The sequence below is a fragment of the Macrotis lagotis genome, chromosome 1 (genome assembly GCF_037893015.1).
Source record: "Macrotis lagotis isolate mMagLag1 chromosome 1, bilby.v1.9.chrom.fasta, whole genome shotgun sequence".
Taxonomy (NCBI): domain Eukaryota; kingdom Metazoa; phylum Chordata; class Mammalia; order Peramelemorphia; family Peramelidae; genus Macrotis; species Macrotis lagotis.
In genome coordinates, this window is record NC_133658.1 from 177,685,163 (window position 1) to 177,698,526 (window position 13,364).

The 13,364-nt window shown below is 38.5% G+C and overlaps 1 pseudogene; it reads right to left on the reverse strand.

The window, feature by feature from the left end:
* Nucleotides 1–7,809: 7,809 nt before the first annotated feature.
* On the reverse strand, nt 7,810–12,851 carry LOC141518890 (thiamine-triphosphatase-like; annotated as a pseudogene).
* Between the last annotated feature and the right edge of the window lie 513 nt (nt 12,852–13,364).

A 13,364-nucleotide genomic window follows, 5' to 3' on the forward strand; every position in this document is an offset into this window, starting at 1 on the left:
TGCCTTTCACCGTAATCCCTCAGCACTCCTACCTTCCCTGTTTCTGTAGAGGGCAACACTGCTCACCCAAGTCAACTAGGTTCACAGTCTGGGAGTCATCCTGGATTCTTCATTACTTCTTACTTCTCTTATCCAGGATGTTGCCGAGGGCTATTGATTTCACCTTTTCAACAGCTATCAAATACACCTCTTTTTTCTTTGACATTAGACCTTAGCCTAGACCCTTATCACCTTTTGGCTTGATTATTACTGTGAGTAAGCCTGCCTCTAGTCTTTCCCCAGTCCAATCCATCTTCCAGTCACCCACAGAAGGGATTTTCTTAAAGTGCAGGTCTGATTATGTCACCCATCTACTCAGTAAAGTCCTGTGGTTTTTGTTGTTGTTGTTGTTGTTTCTGGGAGCAAATATAAAATGCTCTGTTTGTCATTCAAAGCCCTACATAATCTAGTTCTCTCCTACCTTTCCTCCAGACTTCTTATACTCTACTACTCAGTATGTAGTGTTCAGTTCAGTGACACTGGCCTCTTCCCAGTTTCACAAACATAACACTTCATCTCTTGGATCAGGGTATTCTCTCTGATTATTCCCCATTCTGGGAACACTCTTCTTCCTCAGTTCTGACTACTGATCTTGCTGCTTTCCTTTAAATTCTTATTGAAATCCTACCTTCAGTAGGAAGCCTTCCCCAGTCCTTAATTGTAATATCTTTTCTCTGTAAATTACCTTCTGTTTATTTTTAATTAGTTTATTTGTGCATATCTGTTTACATGTTGTCTTCTCCCATTAGATTGTAAACTCTTTGCATGCAGGGACTGTCTTTTGTTTCTTTTTGTATCTAAGTACTTAGAATAAAATAAATATTTATTTATTGATTGAGATTTTGTGTTCCTCCAGTAGCATTTTAGTATCTGTCCTCATATAATCCCTCCAACAGCTGTCATTTTCTTTATTATCTTTATTAATCAGATGCATTAAAAGAGGAATTTTTTAAAAATGTGCATTTCTATTTTTATGAGTAATTTGTAGCACTTTTACATGCAATTTTTTATGCTTGCCTTTTTTTAAATTTTTATTTCTTTAGGTTTCTGCAAGACAATGGGGTTAAATGGCTTGCCCAAGGCCACACAGCTAGGTAATGATTAAGTGTCTCAGGCCAGATTTGAACTCAGGTACTCCTGACTCTAGGGCTGGTGCTCTAGCCACTAGGACACCTAGCCACCCCCCCCCCTTTTTTTTTTTTTTAAGAAAGATTTTATTTATTTTGAGTTTTACAATTTTCTCCCATTCTTGCTTCCCTCCCCCCCACAGAAGGCATTCTGTTAGCCTTTACATTGGTTCCATGTTATACATTGATCTCAGTTTAATGTGATGACTGAGAAATCATATCCTTAAGGAAGAAAAATAAAGTATGAGATAGTAAAATAATACTTTTCCCCCTAATTTGACAGCAATAGTTTTTGATCTTTGTTCAAAGTCCATAATTCTTTCTCTGGATACAGATGGAATTCTCCATTGCAGATTGCTCAAAATTGTCCCTGGTTGTTGCACTGAAGGGATTAGCAAATTCAACAGTATTGTTTATCACTACCATATTGCTATTAGAGTGTACAATGTTTTTCTGGTTCTGCTCATCTCGCTTAGCATCAGTTCATGCAAACCTTTCCAGGCTTCCCTAAATTCCCATCCTTCCTGATTTCTATTAGAACAATAGTGTTTCATGATATACATATACCACAGTTTGTTATTCCCCAATTGAAGGACATTCACTTAATTTCCAATTTTTTTGCCACTACAAACAGGCCTGATATGAATATTTTTGTACAAGTGATGTTTTTACCCTTTTTTATCTTCTCTTCAGGGTATGGACCCAGTAGTGGTATTGCTGGGTCAAAGGGTATGCACATTTTTGTTGCCCTTTGGGCATAATCCCAAATTGCTCTCTAGAAAGGCTGTATGAGTTTACAGCTCCACCAACAATGTATTGGTGTCCCAGATTTCCCGCATCCCTTCCAACATTGATCATTCTCCTTTCTGGTCATATTCTTGCCTTTCTTTTGAGAACATGCCTATTACATTTTGGACATTCATTTACTGGAAAATAACCCTTATTCTCGGTTATGAGAATCAATTTCCCACCCTTGGAAGAAGATTTTTATATGAGTACTTTGCTGCAAATTTTTTTTAACAAATTAACTATTTTTCCTACTAATTTTAGCAGCATTGATTTTATTGGAAGCCTTTTCAATTTTATACATTGGAATTCTCTCAATCTCTTATCTGACCAAGAACTCTTCCCCATCCATAATTGTAAAAGACATAGTACTTCTCTAATACACACACACACACACACACAGACACAGATTTTGTTTAAACCTAATTTCTGTAAGACTGCTTTCTAGTACTCCCAGTGATTAGAATCCTTGAGCACTGTATTTCCTAATAGTTCCACTAGTCAACTGTCAAAATTTAATTTTAATCGATCTTACTTTTGAAGTTTTTTTTTTGCTTTTTTGTATAGTTTGAGATGAATTATCACTACAGCTTCCTTCCTTTCTATTTTTTCCAGTATTACCTTTCACATTTAAAAACTCTTCATAACTTGGCTCCAATACATCTTTCCAGTCTTACTATATATTACTCCTATTTATTTACTTTGTGATCAAGCCAAACTGACTTTATTACTGTCTCTAGAGACATCATTTTTCTTTGTGCTTTTGCACAGACTCATCTTCTAAGGCTAGAATTCATTCTTCTCTTCTGCCTCATACAAAACTTGACTTCCTTCAAAGTTCAAGCCTGATTGCCCCAACTGCTAGCACTCTTCCTCCTAGGAAATTTTGTATATATTTGGTATTCAGTTTTCAATGAAATTGTTTTATCTTCCAATAAAATTAAGTTCTTGGTGGGTAAATACTGTCTCATTTTTGGTTTTGTGTTCTCAGGACTTGGAACATAGAAGTCTTAATGATTATTGAAATGAATGAACTGATTTTCTTAGAGGATATGGTATTATGTTTATATGGTATTTTTCTATTTACAAAGCATTTTCCTTACAATAACCTTGTTAGGTAATATTACAAATATTATTTGTTCCATTTTACAGATGAACCAGTTGAAGCTCAGTGGGTTTAAAGGACTTATACATGGCCATGTGGCTTCTTCATCTATATTCAGATGTTGTCATCTTTTTTCTAGAGGTGGATAGCATTTTTTATTATAAGGCCTTGAAATTGTCTTGGATCATGTATTGCTGAAAATAGCAGTCATTCGCAGCTCCTCAATATAGAATATTGCTGGTACTGTGCACAATGTTTTCCTCATTTTCCTCACTTTACATTAATTCATATAAATCTTTAGAGGTTTTCCTGAAATTATCCTGCTTGTCATTTCTTATAGCAAAATAATATTCTATTATAATCATATCCCATACCTTGTTTAGTCATTCTCCAATTGATGGGCATTCCTGAAATGTCCAATTCTTAGTCATCACAAAAAGAGCTGCTATAAATATTTTTCTACAAACAGTTCTTTTCCCTTTTTTGTAGATCTTTTGAGAATACAGATTTAAGTAGTGGGATTACTGGATCAAAGGGTATGCACAGTTTTATAAGTCTTTGGGGATAGCTACAAATTACTTTCTAGAATGGTTGATTCACTTTGTAATTCCTCCAACATTGCATTACAGTCTCCGAATTTTCCCAATTTTCCCAAGTTCCCTCCAATATTTATCATTTCCATTTCTGTCAGATTAACCAAACTGATAGGTGTGAGGTAGTACCTCAGTTTTAATGCGATTTTCTTTAATCAGTCTGAAAATTGACTATTCATAGCCTTATGTCTTTTATTGACTGGGGAATGACTCATATAATTATAAATTTAACTATATATTTGAGAAATAAGTCCTTTAAACTGAAATATAATAGATTCTGCTTCAGTGTCTCTGTGCTTCATATGTGTTTCTTGTAAATGACATAATATAGGATTTTTTTAAACCAAATAATTAATTGTATTTAATATTTATTCTCATTTTGTACAAATAATTTTTTTATACATTAATAAAATATACTTGTTTAAGAGTAAACGAAATACCCCCTCCTCCCCATAAATATAGACTTGCTTGAGTGATAAAGTAAAGGGGAGAGAAAAAAATTAAAAAAAAATAATAGTAATAATTGTAGGTATGGCCAGGTGGTGCAATGGACAGAGCACCAGCCCTGGAAACATGAGCACCTGAGCCCACATCCGGCCCCATACACCCAACAATCACCCAGCCATGTAATATGCAAGCCACCCAAACCCCACTGCCCTGAAAAAAACCAAAAATGAAAAAAAAGACCCAAACTAAAATAAAATAGTAATAATAGTAGGGGTGGCTGGGTGGCAGACAGAGCGTTGGCCCTTGAGCCAGGAGCACCTGGGTCCAAATCCAGCCCCAGACACCCAACGATCACCCTGCTATGTGGCCCCAGGCAGGCCACCCAGCCCCATTTGCCCTGCACCCCTCCCCCCAAACAATAATAATGAAAAATGTTCTTGAGTCTTTGTTCCAACACCAACAACTCTGTCGTGGGTGGATCACATTCTTTATGATAAGTCCATCACAAAAGTTACTTCCATATTTTTCTACCGTTGCCATTGCTGATCACAACTCCCTCGTTTCGTATTTCTCCACTACCATGTACTATATTTTCTCTGTCCTTTCACTCTGACTCTGCTGTAGGGTAGCTGAGTGGCGCAGCAGACAGATCCCCGGCTCTGGGGCCAAGAGGCCCTGAGCCCCCATACCACCCCTTAGGCCCAGCATCCAACTGGCCCTATAGTTGTGGACAGGCATTCTAATCCCAGCACCTTGCAAGAAGTAAAAAAGAAAATGTGTTATATCTGACTACTCTCCCCCCATGGTCCATCCTCTCCTCCATCACTCACATCACCGCCCTCCCCCTGTGTCCCCCTCCTTCTTACTCCAGATGCCTATACCCCATTGAGTATATATGCTGTTTCCTCTCCTAGCCACTTCTGATGAGAGCGAAGATTCCCTCATTCCCCCTCGCCTTCCCTCCTTCCATATCATTGCAATAGCTCATTGTAATAAAGAAAAATCTTATTATATGAAATATCCTGGCCTTTTCCCCCCTCTCCTTTTTCTTTCTCCCATTACATTTCCCTTTTTTCTATTGACTCCATTTTTACACCATATTTTATCTTCAAATTCAGCTTTCTCCTGTGCTTCAACTATAAAAGCTCCTTCTACCTGCTCTATTAACTGAGAAGGTTCATATGAGTATTATCAGTGTCATTTTTCTATGCAAGAATACATTCAATTCATCTTCATTAAGTCCCTCATATTTCCCTCCTCTCCTTCAATCTCCATGCTTCACCTGAGTCCTGTATCTGAAGATCAAACCTTCTGTTCAGTTCTGGCCATTCCAACAGGAACATTTGAAATTCCCATGGTTCATTGAAAGTCCATCTTTTTCCCTGGAAGAGGACATTCAGCCTTGCTGGGTAGTTGATTCTTGGCTGCATTCCAAGCTCTTCTGCCTTCCGGTATATTATATTCCAAGCCCTGTGAGCTTTTAATGTAGTTGCTCCTAAGTCCTGTGTGATCCTGGCTGCATCTCCATGATATTTGAACTGTGTCCTTCTGGCTGCTTGTAATATTTTCTCTTTGACTTGATAGTTCTGGAACTTGGCTATAATATTCCTGGGGGTTGGTTTTTTGGGATCTCTTTCTCGGGGGGATCGGTGGATTCTCTCCATTTCTATTTTGCCCTCTGCTTCTAGAATATCAGGCCAATTTTCCTGTAGTAATTCTTTGAAAATGATGTCAAGGCTCTTTTCCTGATCATGACTTTCAGGTATTCCAATTCCAATAATTTTTAAATTATCTTTCCTAAGTCTGTTTTCCACATCAGTTGTTTTTTCAATGAGATGTTTCACATTTTCTTCTAATTTTTATTTTTTTGGTTTTGAAATATTGAGTCCTGGTTTCTTGTAAATTCATCAGTCTCCCTGAGTTCTATTCTTTCAAGGATTTGTTCTCTTCAGAGAGTTTTCTTATCTTTTTTTCCATCTGGCCAATTTTGCTTTTTTAAAGCATTCTTCTCCTCAATAACTTTTTGAACTCTTTTGTCCATTTGACCTAAGCTGGTTTTTAGCATGGTATTTTCTTCAGCATTTTTTTTTTTTTGGATTTCCTTGACTAGGCTGCTGACTTCATTTTCATGTTTTTCCTGCAGCTCTCTCATTTCTTTTCTCAGTTTTTCCTTCTAACTCCCTCATTTGATTTTCAAAGTCTTTTTTGAGCTCTGTCATAGACTGAGCCCAATTTCTGTTTTTCTTGGAGTCTTTAGATGCAGAAGCTTTTGCTTCCTCATCTTCAGACTGAGTATTTTGATCCTTCTTGGGCTGATATGCAAAATATTTCTCAATGGTCTTCCTCTTATTTCTCTGTTTGCTCATTTTCCCAGCCTAAGCCTGTTTTGGGGGGGTGCTTCCTGTGCTTTTGGGACACTCCCACAAGGGTCTCAGTGTGTGAGGCTCTGTCCTTCATCCTGGTCTGTGAATGACCATAAGTTCCCCCCTCTGCCACGGGGTTGAGGTGGGGGGGTCCTGCTGCTCTATTGGGGGGGGCCTAGACTGCGATCAGGATCTGAATGTGTTCAGAACCCCAGAGTCCTGTTCCAGGGTCAGAGGACAGAGATGGGCAGTCTCTCTCTCTTCACTTCCTCCCTAGGTTCAATGGGCTCATGCCCTGGGGGCTCCTGCTTACTGGCTCTGCCTGCTTATGTTTCCTGGAACTGGGCTGTGCTGGCCATGCTGCTCTCTGTGTACCCTGAGGGCTGGTCTTCATGTGCTCACTCTGGCAGAGGTCCCCTGCTGTTCCCCCAATTTGTTCCTGGTGCTCCCCAGGGGGCTTAGCTCAGGAGACTCCCCTGCTGCTGTGAGCTGCTGGCTCCCAGTGCCCTGGGGCTGCCTCCAGGAGGCTCAAGTTCTTTTGCTCTGGTGGGCCACCCCTCTGGCTGGCCGCCCCTCCGACCCCGGGGAGCAGAGTCTTTCTGCTCTTTTCCAGGTTACCTTGAGTAGGAGAACTGCCTCACTGGGTCCCTCTGTGGATTCTGTCTCTCGAAAATTTAGTTAGAGTCCTTAGCTTTATGAGTTTTATGAGAGAGCGCCTAAGTCACGATCCATTCTTGTCGCTATCTTGGCTCTGCCCCCCCAGGATTTTGTTTTTAATCCTTTCTGCTGTCCACTTTTGTTTCATGGGTGAATTTATTTTTTATTTTTTATTTTTTTTTTGCAAGGCAAATGGGGTTAAGTGGCTTGCCCAAGGCCACCTAGCTAGGTAATTATTAAGTATCTGAGACTGGATTTGAACCCAAGTACTCCTGACTCCAGGGCCAGTGCTTTATCCACTGTGCCAACTAGCCACCCCTCCCATTCACCTTTACAGTTTTGATAACTAATGTATTTCCTCCATCCTATTTTTTCCTGGTTATTCTTGTCTCTCTCACTTTTCAACCTGTCCCTCCTCACAAATGAAATGTTTTACTTTTGATCATTGCTTCCTCCAAACCTCCCTCCATTCTATCACTCTCTCTGTTTCTGTTTTCTCTCTCTCTTTTTTTTTTTGCAAGGCAATGGGGTTAAGTGGCTTGCCCAATGCCACACAGCTAGGTACTTATTAAGTGTCTTAGTCAGAATTTGAACTCAGGCCCTCCTGACTCCAGGGCTGGTGCTCTATCCACTGTGCCACCTAGCCACCCTTCTGCTTTCTCTTATCCTCATTTTTTTCATGTTGTAGCTGTCTAATCTATACAACTGCAGACCCCTTGTTCATCATTCTTCCATGTGGCTGCTTCTAATAGACATAGGTAGTTCTGAGGCCTAAAGAGCTTCAGGTATACAATCAGTTTGCCAGGTATTTGCTCCTGTGGTGACACACCAATCGAGGAACTGAGTCTGTGGATCTCCTCTAGGGTTTTGGTACCTTGGCCTCTTCTCACTCCACTTCAGCCATGGCATAGTCAAAGTCTTCAGTGTCCAGGTCCAGAGTGAGGGTCTCTTCCTGGTTACTGGCTCCAGAGTGAGCCTGCTTCCAGACACTGAGCTCCATCACAGAATGGGCCACTTCCAGCAGCTTCAGTCACCCCAGCACCTCGGAGACACTGTTGGTGTCCAATCCTGACCCAGGTGGGCTGCTCTGGCAGCTTTGGCCATGAGCTCCACGGACTTGGTGTGGAGGCTGGCATTGCCACCCACTCCCATCTGCTGCCCTCCTGATGCCCGAGTCAGTGGTCTGTCTTCATCAGGGCAAGCTCTGGGGTGTCCCACAGTCTTTCTTTTTTATTTCCCAATAGAATGACAGATTTCTATATTCAACTGAGTGTGTATGTTATTACCTCTCTGAGCCAATTTTAATGAGTACAAGGGATGCCTGTCATCCCCCTCTCCTATTGTTGCCTCTACTATAATAGCTCTTTCACACCTCTTTTATGTGAGGTAATTTACCCCATTCTACTCCCTTCTCTCTTTTCTCAGTGCAATCTTCTTTCTCACCCCTTAATTTTTTTATATCATTACATCAAAGTCAACTCACACCTGTACTTTTTATATATACCTCCTCTAAATTTCCATAATAGTGATAAAGTTAAGAGTTACAAATATCATCTTCTCATGTAGAAATAAACTTATGGAATCTCTTATGTTTTCTCTTTCCTGTTTAAATTTTTATGCTTCTTTTTAATCTTGTATTTGAAATTATTTTGTTCAACTTTGGTCCTTAAATTAGAAAAGCTTGAAAATTCTCCATTTCTTTAAAAATTCATTTTTTTTACACTGAAGGATCATATTTATTTTTGCTGGGTAGGTGATTCTTGGTTGTAATCCAAGCTTCTTTTCCTTTCAGAATGTCATGTTCTGAGCCCTCTGAAATATTGAAACTGCTCAATCCTATGTAATCCTGTCTATGTGTTTCCAGAATATTTGAATGTTTTCTTTCTGGCTGCTTGTGGTATTTTCTCCTTAGGCTAGGGGGCTCTAGAATTTGACTATAAAATTCCTGGGAGTTTTCATTTTGGGACCTCCTTCAGGAGGTCCCAAATCAGTGGATTCTTTCAATTTCTGTTTTATCCTTTGGTTCTAGAATATCAGGGCATTTTTCCTTGATAATTTCTTGAGATAAGATGTCCAAGCATTCTTAAATTAGTTCTCAATCTATTTTTCAGTTCAGTTTTTGCTAATGAGAAATTTCACATTTTCTGCAATCTTAAAGATTTTTTATATTTATTTTTCCATTTTTGGGTTTCTTTTATGAAGTGGTTAACTTTTTTCATGATTTTCTTGCTTTATTTTCTTCTACTTCATTTATTTGGTTTTTAAAGTCTTTTTTTGAAATCTTCCAGGACTTCTTTTTGTTTTCTTTTTTCTTAACAATTTTTTTTGTTTTAATTTATGAACTAAAATTGCATTTCCAAAGTATAATATAATAAAAAGATGATTTTCCATGAAGCTGCATATCTATTATTGCTATTCCTTTTAAATCCTTAATAAAATTGTTATATTTTTCTTTTTTTCTTCCTTTCTCCCCTCCCCAACAGATGACTACCATTGAACACAAAAGGGTGACTGTGTTTTTATATATGTACAAAGATACAAATATATACATATATATATATATATATATATATATATATATATAATTCTTCTATACATTTATTAGTAGTTCTTTTTCTGGATGCAGATAGCATCTTTCTTCATATGTTTTTTATTGTTAGTTTGGATATTTATAATAGTCAAAATGATTTATTTACTCAAAGCTGTTCTTAAAATAGTATTGCTGTTATTGTGCACAATGTTCTGTTGTTTCTGATCATTATACTCTTCAATATTTTATGAACCCTTCCATGTTTTTCTAATATCATTGAGCTTAGCATTTCTTATAGCACAATACTATTCTATCACAATTATATATCTTAATTTGTTTAGCCACTCCCCAATTGATGGGCATTCCTGTAATTTCTAGTTCTTTGCCACCTAAAAGAAAGCTACAATAAGCATTTAAGAACATATAGGTTTTTTTTTTCCTCAATCACCTTTGAAAATAGACCAGTTGTGGTAGACCATTATAGACATAGGTAGATCAACATCTTATACCATTCACTAAGATGAAGTCAAAATGGACATATAACTTATATATAAAGATAAATATTACAAGAAAATTAGAAGGCCATGGAATATATTATTTATCAGATTTATAGATGAGTGAACAACTTGTGAATAGATAAGAGATAGAGATTAAAGTTGGGTATAAAGTGGATAATTTCAATTACATTGAATTAAAAAGTTTTGCACAAATAAACAAAGGTCAATAAGATCAGAAGGAAAACAGAAAAATTTATAGAGAGTTTCTCAGAAAAAGATTTCATATCTCAACTATAAAAAGCATTTTATCAAATCTATAAGAAAATTACTTATTCCCCAATTGACAAATGGTCAAAAGATATGAGTAGGGTATTTTTCAAAGAAGAAATCAAAACAATTTTTAGATATATCAAAAGCTGCTCTTAATCATTATTGATTAGAGCCATGCAAACTAAAACAATCTTGAGATATCATTTTACACCTACCCGATTAACTAAAATGATTGAAGGAGAAAGAGATAAATGTTGGTGGTGATGTAGAAAAATTGGAATGCGAATACATTGTTGGTAAAACTGTGAACTGATCCAACCATTTTGGAAAGCAAGCTGAAATTAAATATAAAGAGCTATTAAACTGCCTATACCCTTTGACCCAACAATAGAAACAAAGGAATATTAATAGTTCTCAGAAGAATTTTCAACTATTAACTAGCAGATTTAACATTGTTCCAAATTATTAATAATAATTAAAAATTGTTGTTGAATCATTTGCCAGTTATATCCAACTTTCATGATGTAAATTGGGGTCTTCTTTGCTAAGATTTTGGAATGATTTGCCATTTCCTCTGCCAGTTCATTTTACAGATGAGGAATGAAGGCAAACAGAAGTTAAGTGTCTTGACCAGGGTCACATAGCTAGTAAGTTTCTGAGGCATGATTTGGACTCAGGTCTTTTTTACTTCAGGCCCAGCACTGTATCCACCATGCCATAGAAATAAAGACCAAAAAATTCTAAAGTTTCAACTGGCACTTAGAATATTTGGCAAAGAAAATAAAAGATGGAAACAGCTGATCTTGGTCAGAGGTGTTTTGGACCACTAATGCATTGTTGGCACACTTTAAATTGGTTGGATCATTCTGCAAAACCATATGGAATGATGTAAAGAAAGCTCAAAGTATCTGAAAGTTGATATCCAAAGGTTAGGACGAGAATGGCTGAGAGCATCTGGTAGATACCAAAATATTTCTAGAGTTTCTTTCTGTCTTAGCAAAGAACTGCAAAGTGGATGAGTGACACATGAATGTGACAGAATATCTAATTAAGAATATCTATTAAGTGTGCTATATAGGAAATGGTAACTATTGGCAGTGTGATTAGAGTTAGGTGAACTTATCAGAAAGAAAGTCAGCAAAGGAGTCCAACAATCCCAGATCTCAAACTATACAGAAAAAGGCAGCAATCACTTGATACTGGACCTTGATGATTCTCAACTCCTGGGCCAACTGACTGTATCTCCAAAGGAGGGTTGGGTGTTTTTCTGGAAAGTCTTTTCCAAGGCACTGGCTTGTTTGATAGAAAAAAAAACTGATTCTGGTGTAGCTTTGGCCTAAGCCTGGATCTCCCCCAAGCTGTTGAAGTTTTGACTGCAACTGTTCTTTGCTCTAGGCTGCCCCCCCCCCAATGCCATCTGAAGCTCTGACTCCAGGATTGTCTCTGCCTTAATCTTTGGCTTGCATTCCAGATAGCCTCGGACTTCAGAGCCATTCCACCTCGTGATCTGAAGAGAACCTGGTATGTGTTGACTGCCCTTGGGTCTCCAACGCTGGAATCCCAACAGATGATGCCTTCTGTGGCAGTGATGGCACTAGCATTGACTGCTTCTTTGGAATCTAGGACCCAGTTTGTAGCACAATGGGGGCCCAAGGAATCAGTAAAGGACTATGGAACTCCTGGGTCTGGTAGACTGGGGAAAGCATGCAGGGTAGATACAGGTCAATAGAGCAGCTTGTACCTCTACTACGGGTTCTTATTCGGCTTGAGACCAATTCACATTTTTCTTTGAAGCTTCACATATATCTATTTTAACATTGTTGCCCTTTCTATGCTTGTGCATTGATTATTCCTCTCATTATAGTACCTTTTCTGTCATTTTTTTGCTTATTTTTCCTGCCTATTTTGTGCATTTTTATTTTATGTATAAGGACTCAACTCCTGGAGTATAAAGGACATAGTCCCAAACTTCTTGTGTTGGGGGCTTGGGGCCTTGCTGTTGGCTTGCATTGGTAGAAGGGTCTTGCTACTAGCTTGCACTGGGCCTTGGGGCTATGGTCCACTCTGGGGTGGGTAGGGTGGGTTCTTGCTATTTACTAATGTGAGGGGTGGTGCCCACTCCAAGGAGCAGGGTCACATTAGTGGTCTGCCCTGGGGGATGGGACCTCATTGACTGACAGGCCCTTGTTTGTGGCTTGAGCTGGGGCTTGGGCCTGCCTATCAGCTTATACCCTTGCTGCTGACCAGCACTACAGGTAGAGTCTTGTTCATGGCATATACTGGCTGCTGACTTGTCTTTGGGTTTGGGGCTTCTCTGAAGGTTTGTACTTGGGGCAGGGCCTTGCTGGTGGCTTACTCAGCAGCACTCACTGCTGGCCCCCTGGCCTATATCTGGTTTGCTCATTGAATCACACTCCCCGAATTCTAGTAAGAACATTTTTCTGGCTGACCCTCTAAGTCAGGGCTGACACCTTTTAGCTTTTCTAGGCCCATCACCCAACAAAAATTTTTCACAAATTGCACATAGGGCTAGAAAACTACTTTACTGGTTGAAAACTGAATCTGTTTTACTCTATGTTATTGAAAGTTGTTTGGAGTGGAATTTGGGAAAGCTCAAGTGAGCTCAGGTGAGTTCCTGCCTCACTCTCAACTTGGCACCAAAAGGGACACTGAAATAATTTTGAGGGTCCCAGCATGGGTGCACTTTAATTTTACCTTTACATAGTGCAATACTCATAATAATGACTCAGTAAATATTTGTTGAATTTAACCAAACCACAGGAAATTCCTTGACTGGTACAGTTCATGATATTGTGAGAATAACATGGTTTGGACATTTTTCTACTTGGAGTAATTCTATCTTCTTTTTGGATGATTCTATCTTCTTTTTTATTTTATACTGTGTAATGTTTATTATAATAGCATACTGTGACTCATGAAGCAGGGAATT